The 16,323-nt window shown below is 41.4% G+C and overlaps 1 protein-coding gene across 9 annotated transcripts in view; it reads left to right on the forward strand.

Annotated features, from left to right (window-relative positions):
* The window catches only part of specc1 (sperm antigen with calponin homology and coiled-coil domains 1), a 99,288-nt gene that overhangs the window by 70,401 nt on the left and 12,564 nt on the right, over positions 1–16,323 (forward strand). The window lies entirely within an intron of this gene.

Here is a 16,323-nt window from a genome sequence, read left to right on the forward strand (position 1 = left end):
CTTGTCTTTTCTATAAAGAGGTAGTCGTCGGTCCTGCTGGCACTGGAATGCAGTCAAAAAAGCTTAAGATTAATAAACTTGGCTTATTAGTCGCCAGTGCAAATTTTTTCCACTTGTGGCTTTTGTAATTAAAGTCTTTCTCAGCATCTCGATGGCAGTATCATGATAGACAGAATTGCTTAACACTGAGAACAATGTGAAATACTAAACAGGAGGGTTAGAGACTAGACAGATGGCATACGTCCTAGTGAGTGTGTAGGTGTGAGTTGCTTCCTGTTGAATTTAAAAATACTGAAAAAAAAAATCTTCTTTTTTTTTTTTTACTGGCAGCTGGTGGAGGTTTCATGTACACATCCTCAATACAACTAATAATAAGTGCCATTATTCCCAGTTGGGGGAGGCAAAAAAGATAGCACCTTATTACATTAACCTTTCACTTTAATAAAGACCATCTGTTACAGTTGGCCCCGTGTTCAGTCCATTTACAGCTATTCCTCTTCGAATGGCTCATTTGAGCATACATTTCAAATTAATGTCAAAAGGCACAGAGATGAGAAAGCCGAGATTAGGAATCCGGAGAACAGTCGTGGCCTCGGGCCGGCTCGCCTTCCACACTCGCCCGAACTCAACCAGCGCCGAGGAAAAGGTCAACGCATCGGTCCGTGATTCTGTCATAAGGGTCATTAGCCATAAGATTATTCCCTCGCACACTGATGCCCAAGAACAGTCCAGGGACTGGCACAACTGCTAATTGTCATCTAACATGCATAGATTGACAGCACAGCGCCGCTCTACGCTCTACCCTCTCCGGCGATCAACAATTACCAAGCGAGCGTGTGTGTGCATAGACAAAGGAGCCTTATTCAAATCATTTCCCCTTCCTCCTGTTGTCACAGTGGGGACAAGACGCAGACTGAGAGATGACACACTATCAGGTATATTTAATAACGCTCTACAAGATTCAATTTGCAATCGTTCCAGACAACGGTTCTACTGTGTCCTTTAACGTCCACTAGGTGGATCAGCCGAGATCAATTGCATTTTAGGATTGTAAAATTCCAGGTATTTCTAAGACTGGAAACTTTTTATGCAAGTTAACAGGGAAATATGGGAATTAATAGAATTATACGAGAATTAACAGGAATTAATAGGAATAAACTGTATATTTACAGAATTGCAGGTAACAGGGAACTTTAATAAATCTTGGTTAAAAAAAAAAAAAAACACAGCACACTTACTGCAGGGCCACTGAGACCGTACCCCATACATGTACAATTTGTCACCTGCAGGGTTAATTTATAGGGTTTAATAGTAAAAAAAAAAATGACTTTTTTTCAAATCTTTCCCCTAAATTTCAAATAAATTCCCTTAAATTCCTGGGAAGTTTCCAACTTGGAATATTTCCAAAAATCCACCTCTAATGTGTGTATGTGTGCGCATTGTGTGCCCTGTGATGGAATTGCGTCTCATTCAGGGCCACATGCCCAGATCTTGAGAACCCTTTTATCAGAGTTCGGTTTATACTCAGTTGTAACATCATGCTCAGGAACTTGTAGACTCGACACTCTGCATAATGGAGGAATGGAGGAGGGTAATATGGTAATGTTCTTTTTTTTTCTTCTCAGTAAAATACATTAGTCTGAGTGTCCAGGCATCATTAATCATTTTTTCATCCATTAGTTGGTTTGTGCTTTCTTTTATATCCTGTGCTCCCTCTTTAATTAACCACAGACTTTATACAAACTTTATAATACAATGTTTCCCATTTAAACCCACAGATGTAAACCACATCTGTACTGTATGACTCAGCAGATATTACATCTCCTCTTTTATTTCTCCATATCACAGCTCATCAACAAGTGGTTCCTGTCTCCTTACCGGCATCGATGTTGTTATAAAACCTGCTTATTAGATTATGTTAAATAATGTCAATGATCATATAACAGGATCAAACATCCAAACACACAACTGTAACTGAATACAGTACGTCTCATGAAGCTCTATTGTAGTTTTTCTTCTTGCATGGGGATGAGACCAGTGGCCGACAGTAAGTAAGTAAAGCTGATTCATTACTGTACTTAAGTAGTATTTCCGTTCAGGGAGACTTCGGCTTTAACTTCACTACATTTCAAAGTCTTTTCTATTGTCTATGAACTCATTCAACAGCAAGCAGAACATTTTCAGAGTGATAAATGATGGAAGAAACTGCTGACTCGAACGCGCCACAACACTCGTGGCCTTATTCTCATGTTTTGTTTTTGAGAGTTTTTGGGCACATGATCATTTTAATCTCGATCAGTGTTTGACTTATTAATATTATTCTATGAATAGATCAGTGCGCTAAGAGTAACAAAGTTTTTACAATTAAAGTCGAATTAATCAAAGAGTCTTGTGACAAAAGAAAAACGATAATAAGAAATAAAAGCGATAATAAAACATAGTACTATGGATACCCAAGTACATATAAAGGCAAATACTTTTGTACACTGAAGTATAGGTTTAAAGGAAGCACGTTAATGTTTACTGGAGTCATATCTCTACTTTTACTCAAGTACATGGTTTATGATGTAGACGGAGCGGAACGTCACTCTGGATAAGAACGTCTGCTAAATGCCGCAAATGTAAATGTAATGTAAATGTAAACAAGTCACGTTATTGTCATTGGTCGGTTCGTCAAAACAAGGGCTAGTTAAAAGGAAGGGAAAACGCCACCATTAGCATGGGCCAGCTTTCAGGGTTAATACGGATATTTATTGTGATTGCATCGTTAGGGAAAAAGATATGATATCTGTTAATCAGTCTGCAGGAGTGTTTTGACGTGTCATGATCGCTGGGCAAATCATCAACAGGAGCGTTATTTTGAACAATCTGCGTTTTCTTTTTCATTTGTAGTTTGGTGCCAACAAACCTGTAAGGGTCACTGACAACCCGTCGGTAGATTGGTTAATGTATGATGTATGATTTGTGTGTGTGTGTGTGTGTGTGTGTGTGTGTGTGTGTGTGTGTGAGAGAGAGAGAAAGAGAGAGAGAACGAGAGATCATGGCAGATGCATTGCGCCTGGAGGACCAAATCAGCTGCCCCAATCACAGGCAAATTGACAGAAGCTAAATGATGAAGTGAGACAGGCTTGACCAAGGTTACAATCTACATTAAAGCTTATCCCTGAAGCAATAGACACACACAAACAAACACACCCACACACCCACCACTACCTGCCTTTAATTTGCTGCATTAGCAGCGTGTCAATACTTTTGCAAGCACGTAGCTCACGTTCAAATGTCTGTTTGCCGTTTAGGAGTCATCGATCAGGAAAAAGGGTTTTTATTAACGGGATGCTCTAATAGGTTTGAGGGAACAATGCAGCTCTAATGAGGATACACACGTGCACACGTGTTGGGCTTTAATTCAAATTAAAAGTATATGCCGAGGGCCATGGGTAAACCTTAACTCGCATCAGTTTTATTGGTCAGTGGACACAAAATCAGTGGGGAATTTATAGTACGGTGAAGAAAAAAAAATTTCTTCAAAGTTCAAGCCATCTGAGGTGTGCATCATATCCTAAACCTGAAAATTTCCTAAATCATGTTCCCACTGTATGTTTATGCTCCCTTTGATCCAGTTTATTTAGGTCGCTTTCATTTCTTTTCTCTTGTACGGAGCTGAAGAACAAAAAAAGAACAACCTAGACCCGCTGTTTGTTCAGGATGAAGACAATGAGAAAAGAAAACAGGGGGCCGAGGCGGCCCGTACAAACAGAGGATTCAGATGTTCACTTCTCGTGCACTCTTTCACGCAAATATAAACAGCGCTGCCCGGGAGGAGGCTTTTGGAGCTAAAAATTTTTCTAAATGTGAACTAAAAACTCCTGCAACCTCTGTAGAGCAAGCAGTGAGAAACAGTGGGGGAGCGAGACTTAGACAAAACTAAATCTGAGTCATAAGGCCACAAGGGAAATATGAAAGAGAGAGATACCAAGGTAACGGATTCCTCAAAAACACACTCGCACACACAAACACGAACCCCAGACTGAGATCTGGTTATCAGTACAAGAGGTCTGTTCTGGGACACTGCTAGCACAGATGTTTACCTCGCAGCACAACATCGCCGCGTCACATGACGTCCACTTCCGAGCTCGGAAATCCACTCTTCCCCGTATGCTGCCCTAGAGGTCTGACCTCAGTGTTCTACTCTATTTTTTTTTTATGCAACAGAATCTCAATTATTCCAATGAAATCTCTGATATACACTAAAATGTGCTTTCAGATCACATTTAGATTCCATTTTCTGTATAACCCCCACCTTTTCTGGGAAGATGTTCCACTAGATTCTCATTCATTTGTGCTCATTCAGCCACAATGGGTTAGGTCTGATGTAGAGGTAAATCAGTCTACACATCTGTTGAGACAATTTTTTAAATAAAAGACAAAGCAAACCTGGAAAAGTGCTAGTTTAAGTGTTTCGGGAAGAGGTAGGTCTTCCCGAAACAGAGAAGCCAGAACAGAGAAGAGCTTTGAGGTAAACTAACATGTTACCCTGAGAGAAGGTGGTACCAGTCGAGCATCTTCCACTCCATTTCAAGTAAAGCATATCTTTATGGAGTTTGCTTCGTGCACAGGGACTTTGTCATGCTGGAACAGGTTTAGGTCTCCTTGTGCAAGTGAAAGGGAAAGTTTTTTTTGCTAGCACAAAGACATGATATAGAATTGTGTGCTTCCTGTATAACTGCATCTCAATACAAGATATGTAGCATCTGTTCTTTTCGAAGCGTGTCAAAACGGCGACCTTTTAGCCAGATCTTCATCTTCGGGAAGACAACGATGTCCACATGACCCGAATCTGGCGAGTAGGGTGGGTGCGGAAGTGAGATCTTGTTGTGCCACAGCTCCCGATGTACACTGTAGAAGGTCGTTTGGCACAATGACTTATGAAGGTCGGTGCCCCCTGTGACTGTGCATGCAGACTTTTTCTGTTGGCGTGTTACAAAACTTGTCTCCAAACTTTTTGATACCACCTCGTACAACAGGACTGCATTTTCTTTTCTTTTATCAAAACACCAAGAATTACTATTAGTGCAAAACTGATATCAAGAACATTATTGAACACTAACGAACGAACTAAAGCTAGCTTAAAAAATTGGTTATTTGGCAAATTTTACTTAACAAGAACACATTTGAGAGCGCATGTGAGAGAACACACACCAGCTCACATGCTTGGGGATTTTACTGAACGTTTATATCCTCTACCACTATTTACTATTTCTCGTATTTCGCCTAGTCACTCTCATTTACATTTACATTTGCGGCATTTAGCAGACGCCCTTATCCAGAGCGACGTACAAACGTGCTTTAAATCTCTAGTAGTGAATAAATCTACACTGGTATGCAAGAATACAAACTCAATATAAATATAACTCGAATTCTACAAACTTGGAAAGTGCTAATTTAGGTATTTCAGGAAGAGGTAGGTCTTCAGTCGTCGCTTAAAGATAATCAGGGACTCTGCTGTACGGACATCTAGGGGAAGTTCATTCCACCACTTTGGTGCCAGAACAGAGAAGAGCCTTGAATTGTACTTACCTCTCATTCTGAGAGAAGGTGGTACCAGTCGAGCAGTGCTGGAGGATCTCAGACAGCGTGGTGCAGTGCGAGATGTGATGAGGTCACTGAGGTAAGATGGTGCTGGTCCATTTTGGCCTTGTAGGCAAGCATCAGTGTTTTGAATCTGATACGTGCAGCTACTGGAAGCCAGTGAAGGGCGCAGCAGTGGGGTGGTGTGGGAAAACTTGGGCTGATTGAACACAAGTCGTGCAGCTGCGTTTTGGATCATTTGCAGTGGACGAATAGCGTTCAGGGGAAGACCTGCCAGCAGAGAGTTGCAGTAGTCCAGTCTTGAAATGACAAGAGACTGAACAAGCAACTGGGCAGCCTGTATGGACAGAAATGGTCGAATCCTTCGGATGTTATAGAGAAGAAATCGACAAGAACGAGCAACATTAGCGATATGTGGGAAAAAAGACAGTTCATTGTCCATAGTTACCCCAAGGTTACGAGCAGTGGCTGAAGGGAGAGCAGAGAGTCATGAAGTGTTATTTGTAGATCTTGACCTGGAGATGAATCACTTGGGATGACCAGCAGTTCTGTTTTGCTGGGGTTGAGTTTAAGTTGGTGAGCCCTCATCCATAAAGATATGTCTGACAAGCATGCTGAGATCCGGCGGAAGCTGTGGTATCTGATGGAGGAAAGAAAAGATGAGTTGAGTGTCATCTGCATAGCAGTGATAAGAAAACCCATGTGAGGATATGACTTCACCAATGGAGTGGGTATAGAGGGAGAAAAGGAGGGGACCAAGTACCGAGCCTTGTGGGACACCAGTGGTGAGTCTGCATGGGGCAGATGTGGATCCCTCCATGTTACCTGGTATGAGCGACCTTCCAGGTAGGAAGCAAACCATTCCCATGCTGTTCCAGATACCAAGGCTCTTGAGGGTTGACAAAAGTGTCTTGTGGTTGACTGTGTCAAATGCTGCTGAAAGGTCCAGAAAGATAAGTACAGATGACAGCTTGGCTGACCGAGCAGCATGTAGTTTCTCAGAAACAGCCAATAGGGCCGTCTCTGTGGAATGTGCCGCTTTGAACCCAGACTGGTTCGGATCGTGGAGGTTGTTCTGTGAGAGATAGACAGACAGTTGGTTAAAAACAGTGCGTTCAGAGATTTAGAAAGAAAGGAAAGGAGTGATACCGGTCTGTAGTTGTTGATGTCTGATGGATCCAGAGCGGTTTCTTCAAGATAGGAATGACCCTTGCTTGCTTGAAGGTAGTTGGTACATAGCCAGATGTTAATGACCCATTGATGATTGTGGAGATGAAGGGCAGGAGATCTTGCGTGATGGTCTGGGCGTAGTTGAAGGATTGGATCTAGAGGACAGGTGGTGGGATTGCAGGATCGGATGACTTGCAGTATCTCATCTTCTGTTAAGGTTGAGAAGCTTGATAGAGACGTAGTGGATTGTTGGCTGTGTTGTGTAATCATAGTTGGAGAGGAAGTGAAGGTCTGGCAGATTTTCCTAATCTTCTCATCATAGAAGGAGGCAAAGTCATTAGCAGTCAGGGAGGATGGAGCAGGTGCAGCAGGGGGGTTTAGTAGAGAAGAGAAGATGTTGTGAAGCTTACGAGGATCTTGTGCAGAGGCCTCAAGCTTTTCCTTGTAGAAGGCAGTTTTGGCAGAAGTCACCTCAAAGAAAATTTGGTCAGGAGTGCACGGTAAGATGAGAGGTCTACATCAAGCTGTGATTTTTTCCACTTCCTCTCTGCAGATCGGAGTTCTCGTCGATTACTGCGCAAAACTTCTGACAGCCACGGTGTGGGACAAGAAGTCTTCTTGGGTCTTGTAGTCAAGGGACAAAGGAGGTCCATGGTTGAGGAAAGAGATGAGAGGAAGGAGTCCGTAGCAACGTCTAAGGGTAGAGAGGAAAAGGAGACAGGGTCAGGAAGAGATGAAAGAGTACATGAAGTTACAGAGGAGGGGGAGATAGAGTGAAGGTTAGGACGGATAAGAGAGACATGTAAATTATTTTTAGGTTGAATAGGAAGAGTGATTAAAAAGGAAACCAGGTGATGATTACAGTGACTCTCAGATGCCATAGTTAATATTTCCTCTATTAGCAGTGATAAACTGTGGCCTAAACACGTTTTTGTCACTCGTTGTTACTCAGCTGAGAATATCCTCTCCACCTCGTAGTGGCCTGCTCGTAAAACAATCGGGTTTTAACCGGGGGTTCATGGCGTCCACTGTAATATCTATTAAACTGCTGGCTACTGTAGCTCTTGCACTTGACAGGGCCTGGGTGCCAGCTCGCGTTATTGGTGTTACTGTGCTGTGCTCTCTTCGTCTGGCATCTCGCGATGATTCATGGCGCAGAGTCTCCTCACCTCAGACTCCCTTCCTGCTGCGCTTTTCATCTTGCAGCAGAAGAAAGGTGTCACAATGCAAATATAAAGCAGTGAAAACCAGATTGTTAGCCAGCAGGGTGCGTCTAATATTACTTTATAGCCACGTACATACATAGCAGGAGAACGATTCAGATTCAGATTCAAACCCAGAAGTGCATTTACATGTAAAAGTTCGGGAAACATGTCAGATTGCGAATGTATTGTTTGACTAGAACGTGTCAGTGCTAAATGCTGGTATTTACTCTTCAGAAATTTTGAGGCACACATTTCCCTATACTGCAGTGAGAATCAGGTTGCCGTGGCCATTAGTTGCCAAAGTAACCTAACACCAGTGGTGGGCCGTGCATTTGGTATTTGGGCCTTCAGTGGGGACGTACCCGACTTATTCCACCATTTAATACAACCACTATCACGTGGCAATTATTAGAAACCATCATTACTATACAAAAACTCAATATAACCACGTGTTGCATTACAGAGAGAGAGACATTTCACATATGGAGGATGAATACCATTTTACTAAGGCAAGCCCCAAACCTCTACACTACAACCGCAACTGTGCCACCTACATCATCTGGAGCAGTTCAGAATTAATATTTGTCTAATAACATGACAAAAACATAAACATTGAAATAAAATACAACCTACTCACCAAAGATGCATACCAAACACTGCACCGGCTGTAAGCCAGTGGTACCGCTCGTATTCACTGGTCTGGAAGCGCAGAACAAACCCTTTCCCGGGCTGAGACAAGCGAGCTAGCTTCGGGGTTGGCCGACCTCTCCTCCCGATGTCTAGCTTTTCTTGAAAATGGATTTTTAAGTATGTCCGAGACCAAATCAATTTCTCTTCCTCTGTCAGCCATTGTGAGCATAATAAAGTCTAACTCAGATGTATTCATGTGTGCAGAGCTACAGACATGTTTTGCCAGTCGAACTTGGCTGTAACAGGCTGTTCCCTCTGACCAATCAGAGGACGGGAAAATGCTGACGCTATTCTGTGAGGCGAATTAAAAATCTGATTGGGTAAAGAAACAGTCACAGAAACTGACCCACTCCATCACCTTTTCCTTCAGTTTCCTCAACAAGGCAGTTGGCAACTTTGCGTTGTGTGTTTGGGGTTGTTATTATGTTTTTGGAAAACTGCCGCTCGGCCCAGTTTCTGAAGGGGGGCATCATGTTCTGCTTCAGAATATCACAGTACATGTTGGAATCCATGTGTTCCTCAATAAACCGCAGCTCCCCAGTACCAGCAGCACTCATGCAGCCCCAGACCATGATGCTACCACCACCATGCTTGACTGTAGGCAAGAAACAATTTTCTTGGTTCTCCTCACCAGGACGTCACCACACATGCTGGACACTATCTGAGCAAAACAAGTTTATCTTAGTCTCATCAGACCATAGGGCATGGTTCCAGTGATTCATGATCTTGGACAGGTTGTCTTCAGCAAACTGTTTGTAGGTTTTCTTGTGAGCCAGCTTTAGAAGAGGCCTCCTTCGAATTACGGCAATAAAAAACGACTTATTGCAGTGTGCATGCGTCTGTTTTTTGAAGCCAGATTCTGCACCTGACGCACAGCACGAGGACTAAACTTCTTTGATGGACCCTTGCTAAGTCTGTTCCGAGTGGAACCCGTCTTGGAAAACCTCTGTACTGTGTTACCGATCTTCTTATAGCCTTGGCCGTCTTTGTGGAGAGCAACAATTCTAATTCTTAAATTCTCTTTGGCAGTTTATTGACAAATAAGACAAATAAGAGCCTGAATAATTTAATTCCCCTGGATTTACATATATGCATTTGGCAGATCTACATCCAACAGCAGAGATGCCTAAGATAAGCACAAGACTGACCTCTCCAATTACGCTCTAGGAGTGTATCAATGTTGAATATTCCAATGAGCAAATGATCAACATGATTTAGTTTTAATGTTAACATTAACAACAATTAACTAGATTAAATGAAATCTTGCCAGTAAGGTTCACACAGAAACAAGGCTGACCTGTGCCCTGGGATACAATAAAAAGAAAAAAGTTGTGTTGGCAGGATGTGTGTATTTTCGTGCGGGAGTGAACGAGAGGTCAGATATAGTATGAAGCGTGCAGGACAATGAATGTCCTGTGGGATCTGTGGGAGCTCCACATATGCAAGATGGCCACCGAGTACGTCCACTGGTCTTCTGGCTCGTGCACGTCCACCGAAATTGTTGTGACGCATCCACATGGCGCAATACCAACGTAAACACCGGAGGCGGCGTAGCACCACGTGACCACGTGATCCCAAAAGAAATGAAAAACAAACGAGTGTCATGTCTCAAATCACATCCACATGAAGCGATCCCCAGAGGTGGAAAGAGAAATCAAATATTCTACTCAGATAAAAGTATTGTTACTTTAATTTACTTAAGTACAAGTTACCGAAATCTATTTAAAAAAGTAAAAAATAATTCATTTTATAATTTACTATGAGTAACATTATTTTTTTTAAACAGCAGTGGGTGGGATAATGGATTCTAGTGTAGTTTAAAAAGGAGAAGGAGATAAAAATCTTGAAATTTTAAAAAATATCCTGTTATTCATAATAGTAAGAGAAATCGCAAAAAAAAACCCAGACAGTGAGCGCACCCTTCAAACAACTTTCAGAGTTTTTGTCCGTCATCATCTTTTGGTGATTTTTTTTCTCAGCCCATCAGTTTAGTAGTTTCCAGGGTGGGTTTTTTTCACCCTTTTATTATTATAATTTTTTTTTTTTAATTAGAAACAGATAAGATTTAAAATGAGATTAAGTCTAATACTTCAAACAAAATGATCGATTTTAAAAAGTAGAAGTACATGGGGAAAAAAACCCTTAATTACAGTAACACGAGTACAGTAAATCCAATTAAATACTTTCCACCTCTGGCGAACCACAGTTTTTTTTAATTGTGGACAAAATATTGTGTGGACACCTGACCAGAGGATTTGTTACAGAATTTAATTCTGGTCTAGGCCACGCCCACTTTGGCTTGCAATCTGAATAGAGATTGTGTCATTGTGCTACACCCTGCTCTATTAATACATGATCTGGCATCCAAATCCGGTTCGCCCTCAAAGGACCTGAAATAGGCAGCATTTGTAAGCATTATGTATATATTTAGTTTGCCTTTGCAGGACTTGCGTACAAGAGTCTATGACATCATCAGACATCAGGCGAGAGATAAATATTGGATGTGTATGTACTCAGGAGCAGGCAATAAGCAGTGTCTCATCGATTTATTCGCTCCCTGCCATTGAGCAGATGACACGTCCATGAAACGTGATTTCTTTCCCAGTAAAAGAACAGCGTCACACTATTATATGTCAATTGCGAGCGTGCACGTGAGCGTGTTCATTCAGCAGACAGGAAATGCTGTAATTGCTGTAAGTGCTCAATTTGTTTGATATCACTTATGACACAAACCAAGTTAATTAAGATGAATACAGGCGCTGTTGACTTTTCATTATTAGACCCTACTCACATAATATAGCTGGTACATCGTATTTATTTGTTCCTGCATTATTTAAACACACTCAACATTTTGCCCATTTAGTTCTGTTTGGTTTGAGGGCGGGTCAAGTGGAAGCACTGAAATGCATTAAGTACCTCTTTACTGTTGTATGCAAAATGGGTGGGAGGTGGGGGTGGTTGGTGGTGGTTAGTTGGATCACATTTCTAGGAAACATTAATTAAGCTGCGTCCATCACTGAATAAAAAGAGAAAAGACGAAAGCAAACACTTGAAACTTTTTTTTTGTTTGTTTTTTGGATAGTCAATTTTTTTTATTACTTCCGTCACTACTATCATTTATTGTATTTAGAATTACTACCATTTACTATTTTTTACTAGTTTACTATTTTTTAACTGTACTGTTAACATTATTAATAATTTATGTATGCATTTATCAATGTATTACTGCTTATATTATTAATATTTATATTATATAACATAATATTAAAAACTATTTCCCTATGGTATCAATAAAGTTTTTTTGATTAATAATATATAATGATATATGTATTATTGGTATTTATATGAATAATTTATGATTATTTATATAATTATTCATTTTCATTATTATTATTAGCCCCTCCTCCATAAGAAGTGTACCAAATATGGTATAATGTATGATTGGAATATCACGTCGTCCTGCACCTCGTCAACAAAGTCTACGGCCCAAAAGCGATCAGAAATGGGAGACGGCTGCCAGAGCATAAATAGTCTGTGATTTCATTAACAGATGATACAAAGCCACACGCTCGCAATTACACTGCCAAGGCCTCGTCTTCACCGGGGGAAATGACAATGGGAAGCACTAATGGTTATACCATACACTTTACTGTCAGTCTCAGTCTAATGCTATTATTTGGATATATTTGGGCGATTCCTCTACTTGGAATGACGTTCAGCCCTGACCGGGTCGGTTTTTCTGTATTAGCAAACACACAAAAGGTGGTCAACTACTGTAGCATCCAATGCTAATGGAATGAGGGCATTAAAGGTATTTAAGTGATTGAATTAAAGCTGATTTTTTTTTTTTTTACGTAATGATTTACCTGCAATCTATAATTTGGGGAGCAGTCACTCGGTATTACTGAAAAATAAAGAAAAAGGAACGAGGGCGGTAAATTTATTTTTTCCACGATCCTGTGTTTGAACATAAAATATATGTAACTTGTGGATTAAACTTTTCTCTTAAGCTATAGTAGAAAAACTCAAGGTTCAAGCACACGATGTTTACACATTAATACAGAAATAATATTCTTAGTACAGGTAGTCCCGATACGATGGAGATGTGTCCCGATGAGCCCCGTTTAAGTTGAGAAAGACGGGACATGTCCTAGCCTAAACAGGAGTCTTAAAAAAGGTGATCGGTATGTGGTCGTATACTGTAAATTGTTAATAATTAAACAAATGACAGTACATAATCAGGCAAAACAGAGCAATTTACACGACCGTAACGTATATACATGCACAACGCAGGTTCGTGAGTGGTGGGTGGAGCCTAGCGCTTAACGTCGATAAAAAGAATTGGGAACGCTAAAAACCTGAAAAAACACGATCTAACGCCAAGACATCGATCGCTGGAGAGAGTGAGGAATCTCACAAGGAAATGCACACTACATCTTGGCAGCGTCCCAACGTATTGTACTAAAATAAAAATTGTGTGCGGAAATGTAAATATTTATATACTAAAATAAATCGTATTTCTATCATCAAAAATCGCACGTAGGACTATCTAAACTCGGACTCGGGGGCTTCCTGGTAAATGAATGATTATATTTAAAAGTTAAATTTACCTACAGTGATTTGGGACAGACTGCTGGAACAAACCGCTGTAGAACCTTCCAGTTTTATTACTGTTTTAAGTTCATGCACATGTTGTTGTGAGGGAGTCTTTATCTTAGTTTTGCAGTATCGCATTTGTTCTAAAGTTTCGTTCTTCCTTTCATTTGTTTCCAGAGCCAGCTATCTCACTGGCAAATCATTGCATCAGCAAAATCTCCATAAATCACTATATTCATGTGTTTTCTTTCGCTCCGTCTCATATAAACCAGCGAGGAGAGACTTCCTGTCATTGGATGCGGTGTTTGCGTTTTCAGAGCCCGGTCTCAGCATGTCGATCGAATTCTCTCTTCCTCTCTCTCTCTCTCTCTCTCTCTCTCTCTCTTTCCATCGTTCTCTTTTTCAGTTTAATTACACAGCAACACGGGTCACACTGACCAGGATGTAGCTCCGTGCTTCTCCGCCTTAACTCTGTACCACACACACACACACACACACACACACACACACACACACACACACACTTGAGCCACAGAATTAATTTAACCCCCTTTTGTAAATGTGTGTGTGTGTGTGTGTGTGTCTGTTGTGTGTTGTTGAAGATTACAGAACACTGGATTGGTAAAGAGACAGATGGTGCAGGCATGTAAAGAATGTCGGCCTCCAAGACAGGCCTGCGCAAGTCTTCCGTATCTACAGGAAAGGACAAAAAAAAAAGATGAATAAAAATAGGCTTTCTGGTGTGAGCTCCACCTTCGTCTGAAAAATGTGAACTCTGCAGTGCGTTATTCACCCTATTAACATTTGCGTTGTGTTTCTCGGCATATCAAAGGACATACCGTTGGTGTTGGACAAGAAATAACCTTTACGGCGTCTGTGTTTTCAGGGGGACATTAGAGACAAACAAAATCAATCCTTGTCTCTGAAGGTTTTGTCAGCAGGTTCATGTGTGCGCATGAGGGTTGGAGATAGATTTTGCCGACACCTGGTCATAAGTACAGTATGTGCATTCCACATTAGGCCCAATTTACTCTTATAATTTGCTCCACTCTTCTGGTAAGATGTTCCACTAGATTTTGGAGTGGGCTTGTGGAGGTCAGATACAAGGGTGATAGTAAAGTCCAGTACTGATGTTGGTGATGTGATGAGGCCTGGGGTGCAGACAGAGTTCACATTCATCCCAAATGTTGGAAAATGTAATTCTACCGCATCCAAATACATCCAGCTGTGATTACAGTTTGGAGAAGAAACACATGCCAAGGAAATTTTAGGTGTCCCAATACTTTTGGCAATATAGTATAAATGTCTTTGGATTTTTTTTTTTTTTAGGGGGGGTTTCGATAAGCAAGGGATGGCATAATCTCGGTCGTCTGTCAATCAACTGATACCAGTCGTGTGCATCAGTAAGCTCGTGTGCACAGACTCGGACGGATAACTGTTTCCTCCGAGGCTGTCTCAGAGGAAGTATGTGATTCCTTCATGTAAGAGAGCTGACTGGTTGCTGGGACCAAAAACAGTTGGAGTCAATGAACATAGACGAATGAATTAAACACACAGGGTTTTCTGTCAAAACATATCTTTAGTATTATAACTTTCAGAAAACAGGGCAGTAAATAAAAAACTCTCGCCAGTCACGTGTCGCATGTTCAACGTAGAGTAACGTGAAGCAGGTCATCTTGGTTGGACGCTCCATTAATCTTATCCAGTCCAGATCCAAATCAGTTAAATAGCTCTGGTACTGCTGCGATTAATCAATCAAGAGTGTGACATTGCGTTCAAAGGATTCCTCTCATGTTTTACTTGACTGTCCTTAGTGAAGAGACCCTTCACCCCACACACACACACACACACACACACACACACAGACAGCCTTGATCTTGGAATGTCTCATCAACGCGTCCTTGTTCATCAACCCATCGCTCACAGAATGAAAATCCGTCAGCGCCTGTTATCGCAGGGTGTTTCGGGCGATTTTTATGAAGTGTGTGAGCGACTAAACCCAGGAGAGCCACAGCTGGCCTTTCGCCCTGTTCCCAACACACAAACACATACCAGAGCAACAACTGCACAGGGAGATTCAAAAAGGGACAGGAAGTCTAGCGAAGGACAATGAGTTAGGAGTGTGACGTCCAGCACGTGCAATCCATCTCTGCGTTTCTCCCTTGTGTTTCTCGCCGGCTCTCTTTCCTCTCTTTCCTCTCTTCCGCTCATTTTGGATGCATGACATCATAGAAGAGAGCTCCTGCGCAACGCCCCCGCTTCTATCCTGCGATGTCTTCCCCTCCTTCCAACCTGTGTGTGTGTGTGTGTGTGTTTGTGCGCGCACGTGAAAGAGAGAACGTGCCGCGCGACACATGTTCCCCTGCTCATCCTTTCCACTCTTAATGTTTTTAACGGCTCTCCAGGTAAAAGAGCACTCAGGGACTTCAGTGGCATTCAAGCTGCCGAGAACATTCACAAATCAAATCAGCCAAACTGTAAGCTGCATATTCGCCTAGAGACAACTGGGATTATTGAAATATCTGGATTAAGAGCCACACCTACTCGAAGATATTTATTCTCATGAGTGAGGACATTAGAATGAAGTATGCATGCCTGAAGTCTGATTATACAGATGTTTGTTCAATAACTGGGACTAGTCATAGCCGAATAAAGAAAACACTTAGAAGTTTTCCAGCGTTATAAAGTATATCTCTGGGACTTCTGCAAACCACGGTGATAAATCCGGCTGACGGGAACCGTGATTAATCTTTGCAACAATGGGCAGAGTTATAAAGTAACGCATTACATTTACTGTAATTGAGTGGGGGGTTTTTTGTGTACTTCTACTTTTAGTTTCTAGTTTAGAAAGATGGAGACGGACAAGACAACGCCAGTGATGCAGCCCGAGCTGAAAGCCAAAAGTTCTTCAAAGCATGCGCTCACTGTCTGAATTGTGAAGCTACATTTCTCTCGTTATCATAAATTACATTATAAGATAAAAATAAATGCAAAACTAACATAAGACAAGTCAAGGACTGTTATGGGTTTTTTAATGAAATTCGTTTTTTTTTTTTTTTTTTTTTATTATTGC

The sequence above is a fragment of the Silurus meridionalis genome, chromosome 25 (assembly GCF_014805685.1).
Source record: "Silurus meridionalis isolate SWU-2019-XX chromosome 25, ASM1480568v1, whole genome shotgun sequence".
NCBI lineage: Eukaryota > Metazoa > Chordata > Actinopteri > Siluriformes > Siluridae > Silurus > Silurus meridionalis.